We start from the raw sequence: 14,411 nt of genomic DNA on the forward strand, positions 1-14,411 counted from the left end.
GTTATGCTATGGGGAAAAAAAGAGTTCTGGCTATAGTATCAAAGTTTTATCTTTATGTGCATGTCATGTTATATAAAAGTTTCTGGATACTTGTTATCTATAGGAGTACTTAAGCAAACTATGTTTTACCTATGAATTTGTTTCACATTTGTGCATCCCAAAAGCATTTTATACAAAGGAACACAGGAGACAGATTCTTCTCCTCTGTTTCCACAACTTAAGTTCATAGTAAAATGAATGGCAGTTGTATACCTAAGGTGTCTAGAAAGAAAAAGCATAACAATTAAGCAGCCACACTACGTGTTCACATAGCGGATTTTTTTCTCCAAATTTGGTGTTTTAATGGGTGAGATCACCCACCAAAGACAGACAAGATGGTTCCTAGTAACCTGTTCCAATGGCTGTGAGAACACCTTCCAAAACGAAAGCATGTACAAATAGTACCACTGAATTAGCAAGGTACCTACGCTACCAAGAGGCAATACTTGGTCTTCCAGAGGTATCCCATGTTTGACATAGAACTGCTACAGCTTTGCTTTACTTGCTCAGTAAGAAATACTGCACATCCATGATTGCACAGATGTCAACTGTGCCTTTACAGGTATGCAAGGGGTATGTCCCAGGCTGACCCAAAGTGTTACCCTTTGGTCACTGATTGCTGAAGAATGTGTAAACTATAACAGTGGATCTTACATGACTAAGGTTCTTATTCACTGACCAAAGTTCCCATCTTCCACAGAAAATGATCTTGCTTTTGTTAACAACAGCTTAAGCTCTGCTTAGAGTGTTCAAAATTTCCTCTTTCACTGTTGATCTTCCACTGTTTACTAGCAAAGTATTAAAAAACTTGTACCTACCTCACCATTAAAGATTTTTTTATGTTCTCTCCCTCCTATTAAGGCACTGACCTTTTTTGCCTTCATCATTTCATTTGTGTGTGAAGTTACTGCACATTCAGGAAAAGCATTTGCATCCAGGACACACAGTAGGCCTAACTTCCAAGTGACAGAAAACAGAATAACTGACTAGTCTCAAAAATGAAACAGGATTGAAAATACATAAACAGCAAGAGAGCTGATGAGCTCAGTCTCATCAAGAGGTCTTCATCAATCTATATGTACTTTCATAGAAAAAATATTGGACAACGTGTAGCTCTTTGAATTGACACATAGTCAGATGTGATAGCTGGAAGTTGAATAAAAACAACACCAAGCTAAAAATAAGTTATTAATAGCAAACATCTAGGCTAATTAATAACTGGAAAGCTTACAATGGATTTGGATGCATTCACAAGTCTTAAGAGGGCCTTACTCCAAATTTCAAAATGATAAGTAACTTTTTTCTAAGTGGTAAGTCTCATTCAACCAAGAATTTACTCAGAGTCCACCAGTTTCTATCATATGGCAAGTCACTGCACATGTCCCTCTGGTTTTATAATGTCCATGGTTGCGCTGGGGGAATCCTCTTGTTCCTTCACAAGTTTTAAGCCCAATTCTCTTTCAAATCAGTCAGTCAGGCTTCCAATGATGATTAACTATTACTCAGTAAGTACTTTGTTACTTCACTCCTAATCTTGGGAGGTAAGAGGAGAAGAGGACCCCCATCATATGGAACAAAACAGTCATAAAAGCTTCCCAGAAACATAAATTGGCTTAGACTTATCAGTCCAAGCCTGAAAACAACTGGATCTACAAAAAGAAAATAAAGAGGAGACTGATATACCTTTCATGGCCTCAAGCTATTCAAGGAGAACTTACACAAATGCTCTTGTGATACACCACCACACCACACTTCATCCTGCTGCTCAGAATCCCATTTTTTTCTCATGTTACCATCCCTGGGCTATGTGGACAACGTGATACACTGGCCCCAGAGAACATACAAACTGTTATGTGACAAATGGCGTGTTTGTAAGCTGTGTTCAGGATTCCACTACGAGACATGTCCAGCTTGTGGGTAGCTGTCCTCTCTTCCCTTTGCTCCCACATAAGCCCCCCCTCTTTGCATGATTTCTCAAGCATCAAGTGATAAAGATACCTGAGTGTATTCCTGAGGAGTAACAAAGTGAAGCCGAATGGTCCTTTCCCCTCATGCCATGTAAGAGTTAAGGAGCCAAAACTCCAGTTTGTTCTCAGCACAATAGCTGTGGAAGATTAACACAGGTTTATGTACTTTCCTCCCTACTTCTCTCTCTGATTTTTTTTTCTTCCTCTCCAAACCCTATCACAGGCAGTAGAATAACAAAAAATAGCAAATACCCTTTCTATCTCTGTTTTGCTAGAGCAATGTAAGAAACCAGGAGCAGGAGGTCATTACTTGCTTCAATGTGTAATTGAGAGATACAGGCAGTAACCTTACGTACTGGAGAAACTCGCTAATTGTACTGCTGCAGCCACAGATAAGCTCTCTCTGTGACAGAGGCCTCTGCGCAATCTGAAAGATTTTGACCTGCAGATCCAACAACTTCCTGTCTTAGAAACCACATGACACATCCACAACATATCATGAGATATCCAGGAGATACTCAAGATTAGACATAGATATGGAGAAGGTAAAACTAGTAGGAGCAGATGCAAGAATAAAAGGGTAATTTACAGCTCACTGCTGCAGTACACCACGTGAGCATCTGTTCCTGGCACCACCGATGAACTGAAGATAGCAGCGTCTTTTTCAAGCACTTGAAGGTCTTCCCCAAGAGCTTTGGAGCACATGTAATTCTTTGCCTATCCCAAACTGCTTCTTCTGCCTCTGATGGCAACAGTTCACACACCAAAGACACCCTACCTTAACGAATATCTGCTGCAGTAGACAAGGAAGCCATCCTAAATTTAAGTAAATGGCTCTATTAAACAAAAGTATCAACATCTCCTGAGTGAACCCGCTGATGAACATGTAGCTACCTTGTGCTAACCTGACATGCAGCCATGCTTGTCAGCAGTAACTGTTTGCTTCTGTAAGGTGGTCACCTTCCGTGTGTGTTTCAATAATATGCTAAATTTAATACTTTTGCTATAGTAACTTAAGAAACAACAGCAGCTCGCTAAAGCGTGAAGAAGAAATGTTACAGTAGCTCATCAACAAAAATGAAAGCCAAGAGATCTTCTTGCGAATTAACAGCTGATCAGTAATGCTGACAATCCTAGACTACTGCTTTTAGCTATCAACCTTAGAGAATACTCACTTCCCTATGTACAATTCCTACGGCATTATTAATACTTTTTTACAAAAAATTAAATTCAACTAAAAAAAAATATTTCTACATCTCTTTCCACAGTTCTGTTATTCCCCCGAAGTCCTGGGAAGATGGATGTATATGATTTCCTATAATGTGAGATGACACACTTTATTAAAAAAACTAAAAATTGGAAAATATTTCCTTAGATTAAGTGAATAATGGAGAAAGTTTTCAAGGGAAGACATGCATGGAGAAAGAAGATTAGAGTTACTTTTTTCTGCCTGAAGGGAAAAATAGCTATGTGCAAACACTGCAGCTGCTAACTAGACATTCCCAAACAATTAATGTATAACCCCACTACCACTCAAATAATTTTCTTGTTTCCAGTAGTTGGGCTGGAGAAGAAATGAAGAATCAACCGAGACTCTACAGTAATTATACCACAGCATATATTCTAAGGATATGCTTATATGCTCTATCTGCATATGCTTTGACTATCAAAGAATGCTTATCTGGTTAGGATGCTGAAATAATTCTATTAATCTGTATGAGCTCTGGAACTATAATGAGAAGTATTAAAATGTCGTAACAGTAAAATGCAACACAAATGCGACCTATTAAATTATTACTCCAAGAGCATAAGGAAAGGCATTTTTAACACTCGGATTTCAAAGGCTTCTGATATTTTGAACAATGTTTTTGAAAAACCTAGTATTATTTCAGCTCAAATCTAATTACAGGAGAAAAATGGCAGGTTGCCACGCACAAAAATTTCCCTCCTTATTTTTCACTATGTAGTCAACATAGGTAACACAAGCTGTTCTTTCCTGCTGCACTCTCTTACAGTCTTGTGCAGCAGGCAAAACAGATCTACTCCAGAATTCATTTCTTCCCCATACTCATAAAAATGGAACTGACAGGACAGCAGCTTATTCATGCACAAGTCAGATCCCAATCGCACACGCTGACTGGCTTTCAGAAACACACAGATCAATTGTTATTGTTTGGGGGGGGTTGTTTCATTTGAGAGAGGGGAAGAGTTGCAGAGCCACGGAAACAATCACATAGCAGTCTTCCTGTCTTCACTGCAATAACAGTAATTAACAGAATCAGGAATATACACAGCAGGGATGGCAAGTTCTGGGTCTTTAACTACTTTAAAATACCTCTAAATTTTAATCTGCAGACATTTAAGCTTATATGAATATTCATCTCTCTGAGTACTTCACCAAATCTAAGTCAATGTGCAAAGATAATCATGCCTGCAAGAGTATCAAAAGTCAGATCATTAAACTGAGAATACCTACCGGAATGGTCTAATGAAAATTAAGACAGACAGTCCACCAAGAGCACCTTACCTGCCCTCACTTAGTCCAACTCTGTCACCAGTGACAGGCTAAGCAGCAGAATTTTCATAAGTGATGTTCAGTTTCACAGAAAGCTCCTCAAATTCCCCTTCCCCTATTATTTAATCATTTTAATTAGACGGCTGTCTTAATAAAACTTTGCAAACAGCAATGAGCTGCTTCTGAATAGGGAAGCAGTTTCTGAAACCTTTCCTCATGGCAGAGGATAGGAAAAGAAATGAACTAAATCATGTCACTTTCAACATTAAGTGAAGAACTTTACATTCCCTACTGTCAGTAACAAACAGTATTCAAACTAGCTTTACATACGAAAGGAACAGCAACAGAATAAGCTTTTTTTAAAAATTAATAACAAAACCCCATTTTCAGAGGAAAAAACCTCGGGGCACAGTTTGGTATTTGTTTGCTACCGACAGGTAAGTTAAAACGCAGCACCCCTGCTAAACTAGAACAACACCAAGAATGAATCATCGCACGAGCGAGCAAAAACGTATGTCATTAGTTTCTCTCAGCAAACACTTTCTTTCCTACGGTGCCATCTGTTAAATCAGAAACTCCTTTAAACACCACAGCCTTGCTAGTTCTGATTATGCACTGGCTGCGCAGCTACTTGCTCGGTATTTTCGTATCGCGCCCTCTTCGCAGGGCGAGCGCAGCCTCCCGCTTCTCCCTGCGGCGCTCGCAGCCGCGGACCGCGCCGGGACCGGACCGGACCGTCCCTCTCGGCGGCGGGGCCGCCACACGCACCTGAGGAGACGCGCTCCGCCGCCGCCGAGCCGCGCAGCGCTGATCCGCCGTGGCCGAGCCGAGCCGGCAGGCCGCGGCCCGCGCCCGAGGCGGCAGGACCCCGCAACGCGGGGGCGAACCGCTGCCCCCCGGAGCGCCGGGGCCGGGCCGCAGGCAGCCGAGAAGTTGCGGCGGCCCCGCGGGGCGCGCAGCCGGGCGGACAGGGGCAGCTTGTGGCGCCGCGCGTCCCGCCTGACGCCAGCCCCCCCCCCAGGGGCAGAGGGGACGCCGAACTCCGAGCCCCTGCCCCGGGCCGCCGCTGCCGCCCGCCCGCCCCCGCCCGGCGCCGCGGCGGGCACCCCGCGCCCGCGGAGAAACTTACTTGCGGGAGGCGGCGAGCGCCGCGAAGCAGCTGCACGCGCCTCCCTCACGCGGCCCCCGGCCGCGCGCCCTCCTTCCCGCCCTGCGAGTGCGGCGCGCGAGCGCAGCCCCGGCACGGCGGCCGCTGCCGAGCGGGTTCGGACATGCTCAGTCCCCCCGCCGCCGCCGTGCGGAACCTACCACCGGGGGGGGGGAGGGGGAGGAGGGGAGCGCGGAGAAATAGGGGCCGGAGCTGGATGCTACCAAGAGGATGAGCTAAAAATAGGCGCCGCAGAAAAGAACAGCTGGAGCTTAAAGGGGCAGAGCGGCCTCGCTCCCCGCAGCCCCGGGCAGGGGGCGCCTCCCCGGGACGGGGGGGGGGGTGGTGGGGGGTGACCTCCCGCCGCGCGGGTCCTCCCGGCGGCCTCGGAGGAGAGGCGCTGAAACCGCGGCGATGCCTGCGCTACGGCGCCCGGGTCCTGTCTGCGCCTTTGCGGCGGGAGCCCTGCGGTACGCTCCTCTGCGGCTTTTGCGGCGGGAGCCCTGCGGTACGCTCCTCTGCGGCTACTCCCGCCGAAGGGAGCAGAGGCGCACACCGCGCCGCGCGGCTCTGGGGGACTCGGGAGCGTCTGATGGGGCGGCGGCCGGGCTCTGCCCGCCCCTCACCTCAGCGCCGGGCTCCTCACCTCAGCGCCGGGCTCCTCACCTCAGCGCCGGGCCGGGCAGCGTATCTTAGGGCCGGGGAATTTTCCTCAGGGCCGGGCGCCCTTGTTAAGCGGCAGCTTCAGAAATCGGGTCTAGAAAGTGTGAGAGAGGATGCCAAGCGGTATTTGCGTGCAGTATTTCTCAGGAGACATCTCTGTCCTGCTCTGAGGTGTTAGGTTTTGTGGACGAGGCTTGGGGATAAACAACTCACAGGAGCTCTCCAGTGAAGTTCAGAGCAGGCAGATGAGAATGTGACAGGTCCAAGGCAAAGAGCTTGCAAAACAACACCCTAAATACGATTTTCTAGGCTGGAAGATCCAAGTCGCAAGTGAAATGACGTGATCATGCTCTCCTTTCACAGACACTACTGTGTTTCAAACCTAAGAGCTGTAGATAATTGTTAGAAATTAAAAGCCCCCTAAGCGTTTGCAAATGGGAGTTTCTGATGTGTGTTTTAAGCTGTGGCTTGTCATTCCCTGCCTTCCTAAAAGACCAGTAAGAATAAACACGACACCACATTGGTTTAGATTTATGAAAGTACACCAAAGCCTAAAATTATGTTACCCTAGCAGGAGTTCAGAGTTCTGCTGAATTCTGCTTTTACAGATACAGAAAGTCACTGCTGCACAAAAAACATCTTTACAGCATGAATACTAAGTAAGTTCTCACTCAGAAAAGAATATCGGACAACATCTGCATAATGATAACTTGCTATTTGGATGACATCATGTACAATAAATAGTATGTGCAATCAAGATTACCGTGTTAAAAAAGTTTCATTTATTTCACTGGGCAAGAGAGGAGAGCGCTGGAAGTTTATCTTACTGTGAGCTCTAACACAGCCTTCAGCAAAAGCTACTGCAGAAAAAAAGCCCAGTTACATGTAGGTGAGTATAATCAGGAAAGGAAACGTTACTTGTCAGTAATGTCAAATAAAGCGAGAGCAAGGAAGCAATTTTCCTCACAGACTGACATACAATGGGATAGATTATTAGACAAGATTATGTAGGCAACACTGCTGCAGTACTTTAAGAAACAAAAGATGATGTCACGAAGATTATAGTATTAAAAAGGGAATGAATCATGTTCACTAATTGTATCCTCACTCTGTAAGTCATGAGATAGATACACTCTATTCTGTAGTCTATGCCTAACAGCAGCCTTCACACTATGTATTATAAGAAGTTGTAAGTTATGCAGCATGCATAACTTTACAAAGTGATGAAAAAAAAATTATGTAATTCTTTCACCTGGAGCTATTGATCTTGAGATAGACAGCAGGAGAAATAGGAAAGGCAGTTTTCTGAGTGCAGCCTGGGAGAGCAGAGGGCTAATGTATTTCTGGTTGCAGCTGGAGCTCTGCAGGAACAGTGGGCAACCTCTGGAGAATTTCCTAGAACAGTTTGCACCTTCACCATCATACAGCTCTAGCTAAATCAGGAGACCGAAAGATGTCCTGAGTCTCAGGAGAATAGCCTTCAACTGGGGACTCTTGCTGCCTAGGGAGTACGGAATACTGTCCATCATGGGAACAAATGTTTCTGTTGAAATAATGGTGAAGAAAACATGTATTTTTTAGAAGTCTGCATTATCATTCTCTTCAGGGGTAGCTACATTATCATTCTCACATCTTTATCTATGAGGAATCTCTTTAGAACTTGTCAAATATAGCTGCTTTTACAAGGAGAGATAAACATATATGGATCTTTCTTACCCAAGCCATGCTGTTATAAATTGCATGAAATTACAAAAAAATTTGCCTAAGATAATAAATTCTTATAATTCCAGCATTCAAAAGACACCATCATCACCCAGATGCAAATTACCAAACTGGACATTAGCAAATAAGCGGTGGCAGCATCTGCTGTGCCGATCAGTGAACTATAAATTATTTAGAAGCAGACACTCATCTGAAGCTGGATGCTCTTCCTTTCTCCTTCCAGTTTTGCTCAGCAGAAATATCCATGGAGTTGCATTTTGTACCTACACAGCAACAAAGATTTAAATATCTGCTGTGCTACTGTGCCCCTGCCAGACGACAGAAGAGGATCAATCCCTCAGCACGCAGAAGACGTGCAGCTTTGGTCTCCATGAATAGCACAGCACTTTAGCAAAACTCTCTTCATGTTACTTGGGAAGGCTCTGGTAAAATGTGTCTCCTATAATTCCACATTGGTGGTAGTCTGAGGCTGTGATGTATCAGCGACTGGCTCTGGCTCTCAGACTTTCACCTCAATCCTCTCAGTTTCCTCCTCTCATTGTTATATTCACCCTTCTCCCTGACAGCAGTGTTCAGATTCTCTCTTCTCAGCCCTCTCCTTGTGTAACTCAAAGCTACATTCCAGCACCTTTCACGTTCGCTGCCCTAGGTAACGTTGCAGTATAGTCAAGTACATAATCTCCCGTGTGGTAGGTAGAATATGCATTGATTTTTTTTTCTTTTTAGTATTTTTTTTATTATTCTTTCTTTCAGGGCAAAAATAATTTTCAAGGGATATAACTTGGAAGTTTTAGTACAGGTGTAAATAAAAGGTAAAGGTTATTTTCTCATGGATCATGATCCTTTATGTGACCATTTCTCATACAGCCTTTTAAACTAAAGACTACAGGGAGAGGGCACCGAACCAAAGTTCATGTTATTAGGTACAGGAGAATGGAGAGACGCACAGAGAGAATCCAGCCGTGGGGCTGGGGCCCAAATGGGAGATGTTCTTCAGAGCAGCAAAACGGCTGGCATGGTCAGTCTGGGTCCTGCCGTGCTCAAGGGAAGAGGAACAATTTGCTAGAAGATACTATCCACCTCACAGCTTTTGGGTTACAGTTAAAAGCACAAAATAAAACTGGATGACTGATGCTTCATAGTGCATGAAGAAGCATCATAATTTTTACTCAATACTATCACAGGTCTCTAAGCAAATATATCTTTACTTTTTCCCTCCCCCCTGCTACTGATTTACATTGACTCTGAATTTGAACTCTCTCAGAAACAATTGTGAGAGAAGGATGAGGAAAATAAGCCCAACCTGAAAGATTAGGAGAAAAATACTTAGTGTTTGAAATACTGATTAACATTTTATATCAGATTATTATGATGTATCTGTATCACAATTTTCAAAACCCACATCCAATTAGTTCCAAAGTTTACAAAAATGTTCTAGACATGGGGGACAGGGGGCATGAGTCCATTGAATTTTAAGAAAAATCAGGGAACTAAAATAGAGAAAAAGTACAAGGAGAGTGGTGGGAGTAGAGGAAAAGGAGCATGTGAGGGCCTCCTGCTGTGGAGGTATGTGTGGAGTAGGGATTGGAAGGGGACCAGTTCCCACAGAACCCCAACAGGCTGGAAGAAGGGAAACCCCAGGACAGGGATCACAACAGGATGGCGGTATGGGGAGTAAAGTAGGGAACGTGGGCATGTGGGAGCAGGAATGTGGGGAACATAAACCTCGCTGCTGTGGAGACTACCTTTGGAGGGAATGAGAACAGAAGGCAAAGGAAGTTTTTGTTAGAACAGGAAAATAAGACATAGGGGATTGAGAAATGTGAGATTCTCGTAAGGAATAACTGGGACTATTACACAGAGTCCCTGAAGTGAAGGGGAAAGAGAAGGGGGCACAAGGCGTACGATAATACATTTAGTGAAAATCATCTAAATTGTGCTTAAATGAAGCTGAACTCAGGGTTGGCGGCTACGACTCAGTAAAGAGCTCTTGGAGTCATGGTTGACCATTCTCTGAAGTTCTCACTTCAATGTGCAGCAGTAGCCAAAAAAGTCAATGAAGCATTAGGCTTCATCAGGGTGGAGGTAGCACTTTGCTGCTCTCTGCAACCCCGAAGCACGGAGGTAGAAAAAGCACAGAGAAAGGCAACCGTCATGAGCAAGCAATTGCCTTGTGAGGGGAGAATGGAAAGACCAGTGCTCTTCAACATGGAGAAGAGAAGCATGAGGGGGCACGTGGCTGAGGTTTACAATATTGTGCAAGCAGTAGGCAAGACAAAAAGTGGATGAGAATGATGGTTCACCAAATTCCACAGTACTGCGGAAAATCAGTGAAAGTATTGCAAAGTGTAAAACAGATGAAAGAAAGCACTCACCTAAATAAACACAGTGGGTAGTAGTTTTCTGGAAAGTATTACCCCAAGAGGTTGTGGAGGCAGACCTCATCAGCACATTCAAAACAGAATTGGCAAAACCTGTAGACATCAGATGTGTAAAGAGTAAATGGAAAGGCTGGGAATTGCCTTCAGTATCTGGAATCTAAGAGCTGTGGATTCTAGGACAGTACTAGGTGAACAGACTACAAAAAGTTTAGGCTTATATACTGTCTCCAAATAGCATCTCCTGTCACTGCTGGAGACAGTATACTGGGTTAGTTAATACCTGTGAAAAATTCCGCTGTGCAAATTACACTATGTGTGATGCCCAGGAGGGATCATATCCATACTTCAACCCCAAGTGTGATTTCTGTTGACTCTAGAGGTAGCTAATGGCATGCTGCTGTGTTATTTAGAATTTAAGGGTAATGCAGTGAAAAGCCTCTTTACATTTGATAAACCAGGACGTTATATAAAAAAATCCCAGTTTCACTATTAATATTCATTAAGCATGACTGGCAAAGGCCTTTGGAGGCTTCGTATAAATAGCTTTCTCTGCAGTGGAATTCACAATGGCCAAAATCCTATCTCCAATGTAAGTCCTGAACACATAGAGATCTTGCTAAGGACATTTAGAAGATTTCTAAAGAAGAGTCTAACCATATCCCACAATCCTTGATAACTGGTGATTGTTACCGTTGAGTGTCCATTCTGTGTATCACCAAGGGGCTCTGCTACCATACACTCCAGAGAAATGGCCAGTGGACATGAGTGGTTCAAAACCCTTGGATATCCATCCTTCTGAAATTCATTATCTTTCTGGTATACTTTATTCTTCCCTGACCATGTCAAACAGCCATTTTTGCTGCTAACAGGTCAGTCTGTGTCAGCGGCAGAATGAGCAGCAGATTTTGGTCCGTAAGAGGAAACAAATGACAAATCACATATTTTCTACAGCCTTCTGTTAGAGGAGTTTGATCAGCGCAAAGCAGAGGGGATTCATCCTGCTATTGCTACACAGAAAATGCACTGGCAGCAATGCAAGTGTTGCCCAGTGAATGAGTCTATGTTCTTTCTTTAGAAAAGGTTTTGTATGTAAGAAATAGAATTGTTAGGAGAAACACCACAAAATAGAGCTGAATTTCAAACATAACGAACTTTAATAATTCCTTATTAATGTGAAAGGAAAATAACCTTATATATTAACCTAGGAAGAATACAGAATGTGTTTTTATTCAAAGTTCAGCATTTCCAGCATTTCAGATTTGTTGGCCATATTTCCCTCAGCCATTTTCTTCGCTGTAATCAATGTTTTTTCCCAGTCAGTCTGCAGTAATCTACTTTTTACTGCCCTCTGTGGGCTTTGAAGTTGGTTTTTTTTCCTTAGACATTGGAATTTAAATATCCATCCCTGACTTCTTTAACTGAGAGTTCTACCAGGCATTTGGGGGTTTGGAGGTGAACATTTTACTTTCAGGTTGTGCGTGTGCTGTTCTCAGTAGTGTATAGGAAACTTATTCAGCTCTTGCATTACTTTCACACATTATGCAGATTTGTATACATGAGATTAATTTGCTTTGTTTTCAAAGACACCAATAATTGGGTAACGTGTTATGAACACAGTCACAGGCTTATATTACTATGTAAATGTATTAAATGCTTCAGAAATAGTTTCTCAGTACTCTTCAGTAATAAAATAAATCATAAATCAGTTCCAGCCTGCTTTCAACATTACTGAAGTTGTGCCCCTGTAAAACAGAAAATCATAACTTTTCTATTATTTAATTAGAGTAGGACATACAAGTTGCAGTAGATATTATAAAACTCAAAATAAATAGAGAATGTGAGATCTTTAACGTGGGAAGAAGTGCGTGTATGGAGCACTCTGCACCAGGAAGCTGCCGGAAGCATGAGTCTCTCGGAAAGCAGCAGTAAGACCAGAGTGCTATTAGTGCTGCTATTAAAAACAAGAGAGACAAGTGCAGCATGCTACTTTGGGATCAATATTTAATCTAATACGGCCCTTGATTTCCCTCAGTAATCTCAAACAAATCATGTGGTTGTTTACAAAGGAAGACTAGGCGAGGTCTCTGGTAGTCAGCAGACCCAGGCCAGGGGCGTGCACCAATGTGGTTGAGCTATTGGTTTTCTTCTATACATTAATGTGAAGACTACAAGTGTGCTGAGATCATCTATGATTCCACAGAAATCATACATCTCACTATTGCAGAAACTAACAGCAAGCAAGGTATCATCACCTTAAATAGGGGGGGCCTCCAATAACCAACAGGCAATATACCGGGGGGAAAAAGTGCAGCTGCAAGTTTTCTTTGGAACTAATTAAAAACTTGCCTTCCATGCAATTTCCATGTGGATTTATAAAGCAAAACCCATTAGTAAAAAAAATAATAAAATTACAGTCTTCAATAGCCTTTATAAAAAAACCAACTTGCTGAAACTAACAATACATCACAGATGCTCTTCTAAGGGGAATTAGTTATATGCTCTTAAAAGGAAGACATGTCAGTGTTTGATAGAGCCTTATAAATTTTCAATCAGCTCTGGGAAGTGTGTTTTTTAACCACCTAGAAAACTGGTCCCACCATTTAAAAAAAAAAAACACCAACAAAAACCCCCCACAAAACAGTACAAAATAAAACCAAGTGAAAAATAAGAGGAATGTCACTTCTTAAATACTGCATTCGATCTCTGCTGTTCTAACTCTGACAGAAAAATACAAAGATGCAGTAAGCCAAAATGTAAACTGCTTCCAAGATGGATTAAGAATAAGTGCAAAATTTAAATTCAAGCCACTGTAGAATATTATTTTAGCTAAGCCAAGATCTATATCTGTAGTGTATGTCTTGTTAAATAATGACATATAGGCTGCCCAGAAATAGCTGGTCAAGGTGTGTACTTGAAGTTGCATTTTAGTATTTGTATTCTGGCATGACGCAGGGTTAGCACTCAGCAAAAGCAATGTTAAGGAGCATGAAGGATGGTAAAAGGCAAGGAAGGCACGAAACATTCACACCTTGCACTATTTGTTTCTATATTCATGAAAACGAAGAAATCTGGCTACCTGATCAGATGTTCCTCTGAAGTACTTCACTCCTGGAATCACTGTGATACAATTGCCTTGAGATTTGGTAATTTCACTGTGGGCATAACAGGCAGTATTCCAATTGCATATTTTGTGTAAGCTTTGAAAAAACCTACCTAGAATAAAGAGTTAACTACAACTGCTAGTTGTCATAGGTGTCCTTGGGAGCTTGTTGACGCAGCACCAAGGTGACAGAAGTTTTACTGTTGATGCTACAGATGACCACATAGGTGTTTTAGGATCGGAAAGATCATAGCCCTGCTCATCTGGTGTAGGCAGCACAATCATACCGATGCACTTCTGTCTGGAGGTAGAAAAAAAAAAAAAGAAAGACTGGATTGCACAACTGACATGGCTACTATCAAGCAATGTAAGTATGTCTCAGCTGCTGAAAATTATGTGTTCAACTTCAGCTTTGTTTGAAGCTAGACTAAAAAAAAATACACAAATAGACAAACAAATTCTCCAAATACCATAAGAACGCTGAACTAGCTCAAATAAAAATTAAAATTTTCTATCTTTTGAAAGAAATTATGTAACGAAACCCCAAATTAAATAAACAAGAAACATTGGGGGGGGAAAAGGAGGGAATTTTTTAGGAAAAAAAATATTCTAATGTTTCCTTTTATCTGAAAAAAAGAAGAAGCCTTCCTCCACATTTTGATCTTGAAATTTCAGAGCCAATTTACCTTTTCTTTAAAATACGTATAGGTAATTTTAAAAAAAAAATCATTTCAAAATTAAAAAAAATATTCAAAATTACAAAAGTGAAATATTTCAGAATTTTTCAATTCCATGTTGGAAAGAAAGGTGTAAAAATACAGACCTATTTCCTTTATTCAATCCTATTTTTAAAAGCTTTTTATCCTGTACCTGTGTT

At 42.3% G+C, this 14,411-nt stretch overlaps 1 protein-coding gene across 6 annotated transcripts in view; it reads right to left on the minus strand.

Annotated features, from left to right (window-relative positions):
• The window catches only part of OXR1 (oxidation resistance 1), a 293,745-nt gene extending 287,941 nt beyond the window's left edge, over positions 1–5,804 (minus strand). For 5 of the 6 annotated variants that reach the window (XM_054814190.1, XM_054814187.1, XM_054814192.1 and 2 more), the window contains exon 1: positions 5,651–5,804. The gene's annotated coding sequence lies outside the window, so the exon portion shown is untranslated. Of the gene's footprint in view, positions 1–5,289; positions 5,441–5,650 lie in introns of those variants that run through there. The other variant, XM_054814196.1, reaches the window with a different exon arrangement.
• Between the last annotated feature and the right edge of the window lie 8,607 nt (positions 5,805–14,411).

Source organism: Grus americana, chromosome 2 (genome assembly GCF_028858705.1).
Source record: "Grus americana isolate bGruAme1 chromosome 2, bGruAme1.mat, whole genome shotgun sequence".
In the NCBI taxonomy this organism is placed as follows: Eukaryota; Metazoa; Chordata; class Aves; order Gruiformes; family Gruidae; genus Grus; species Grus americana.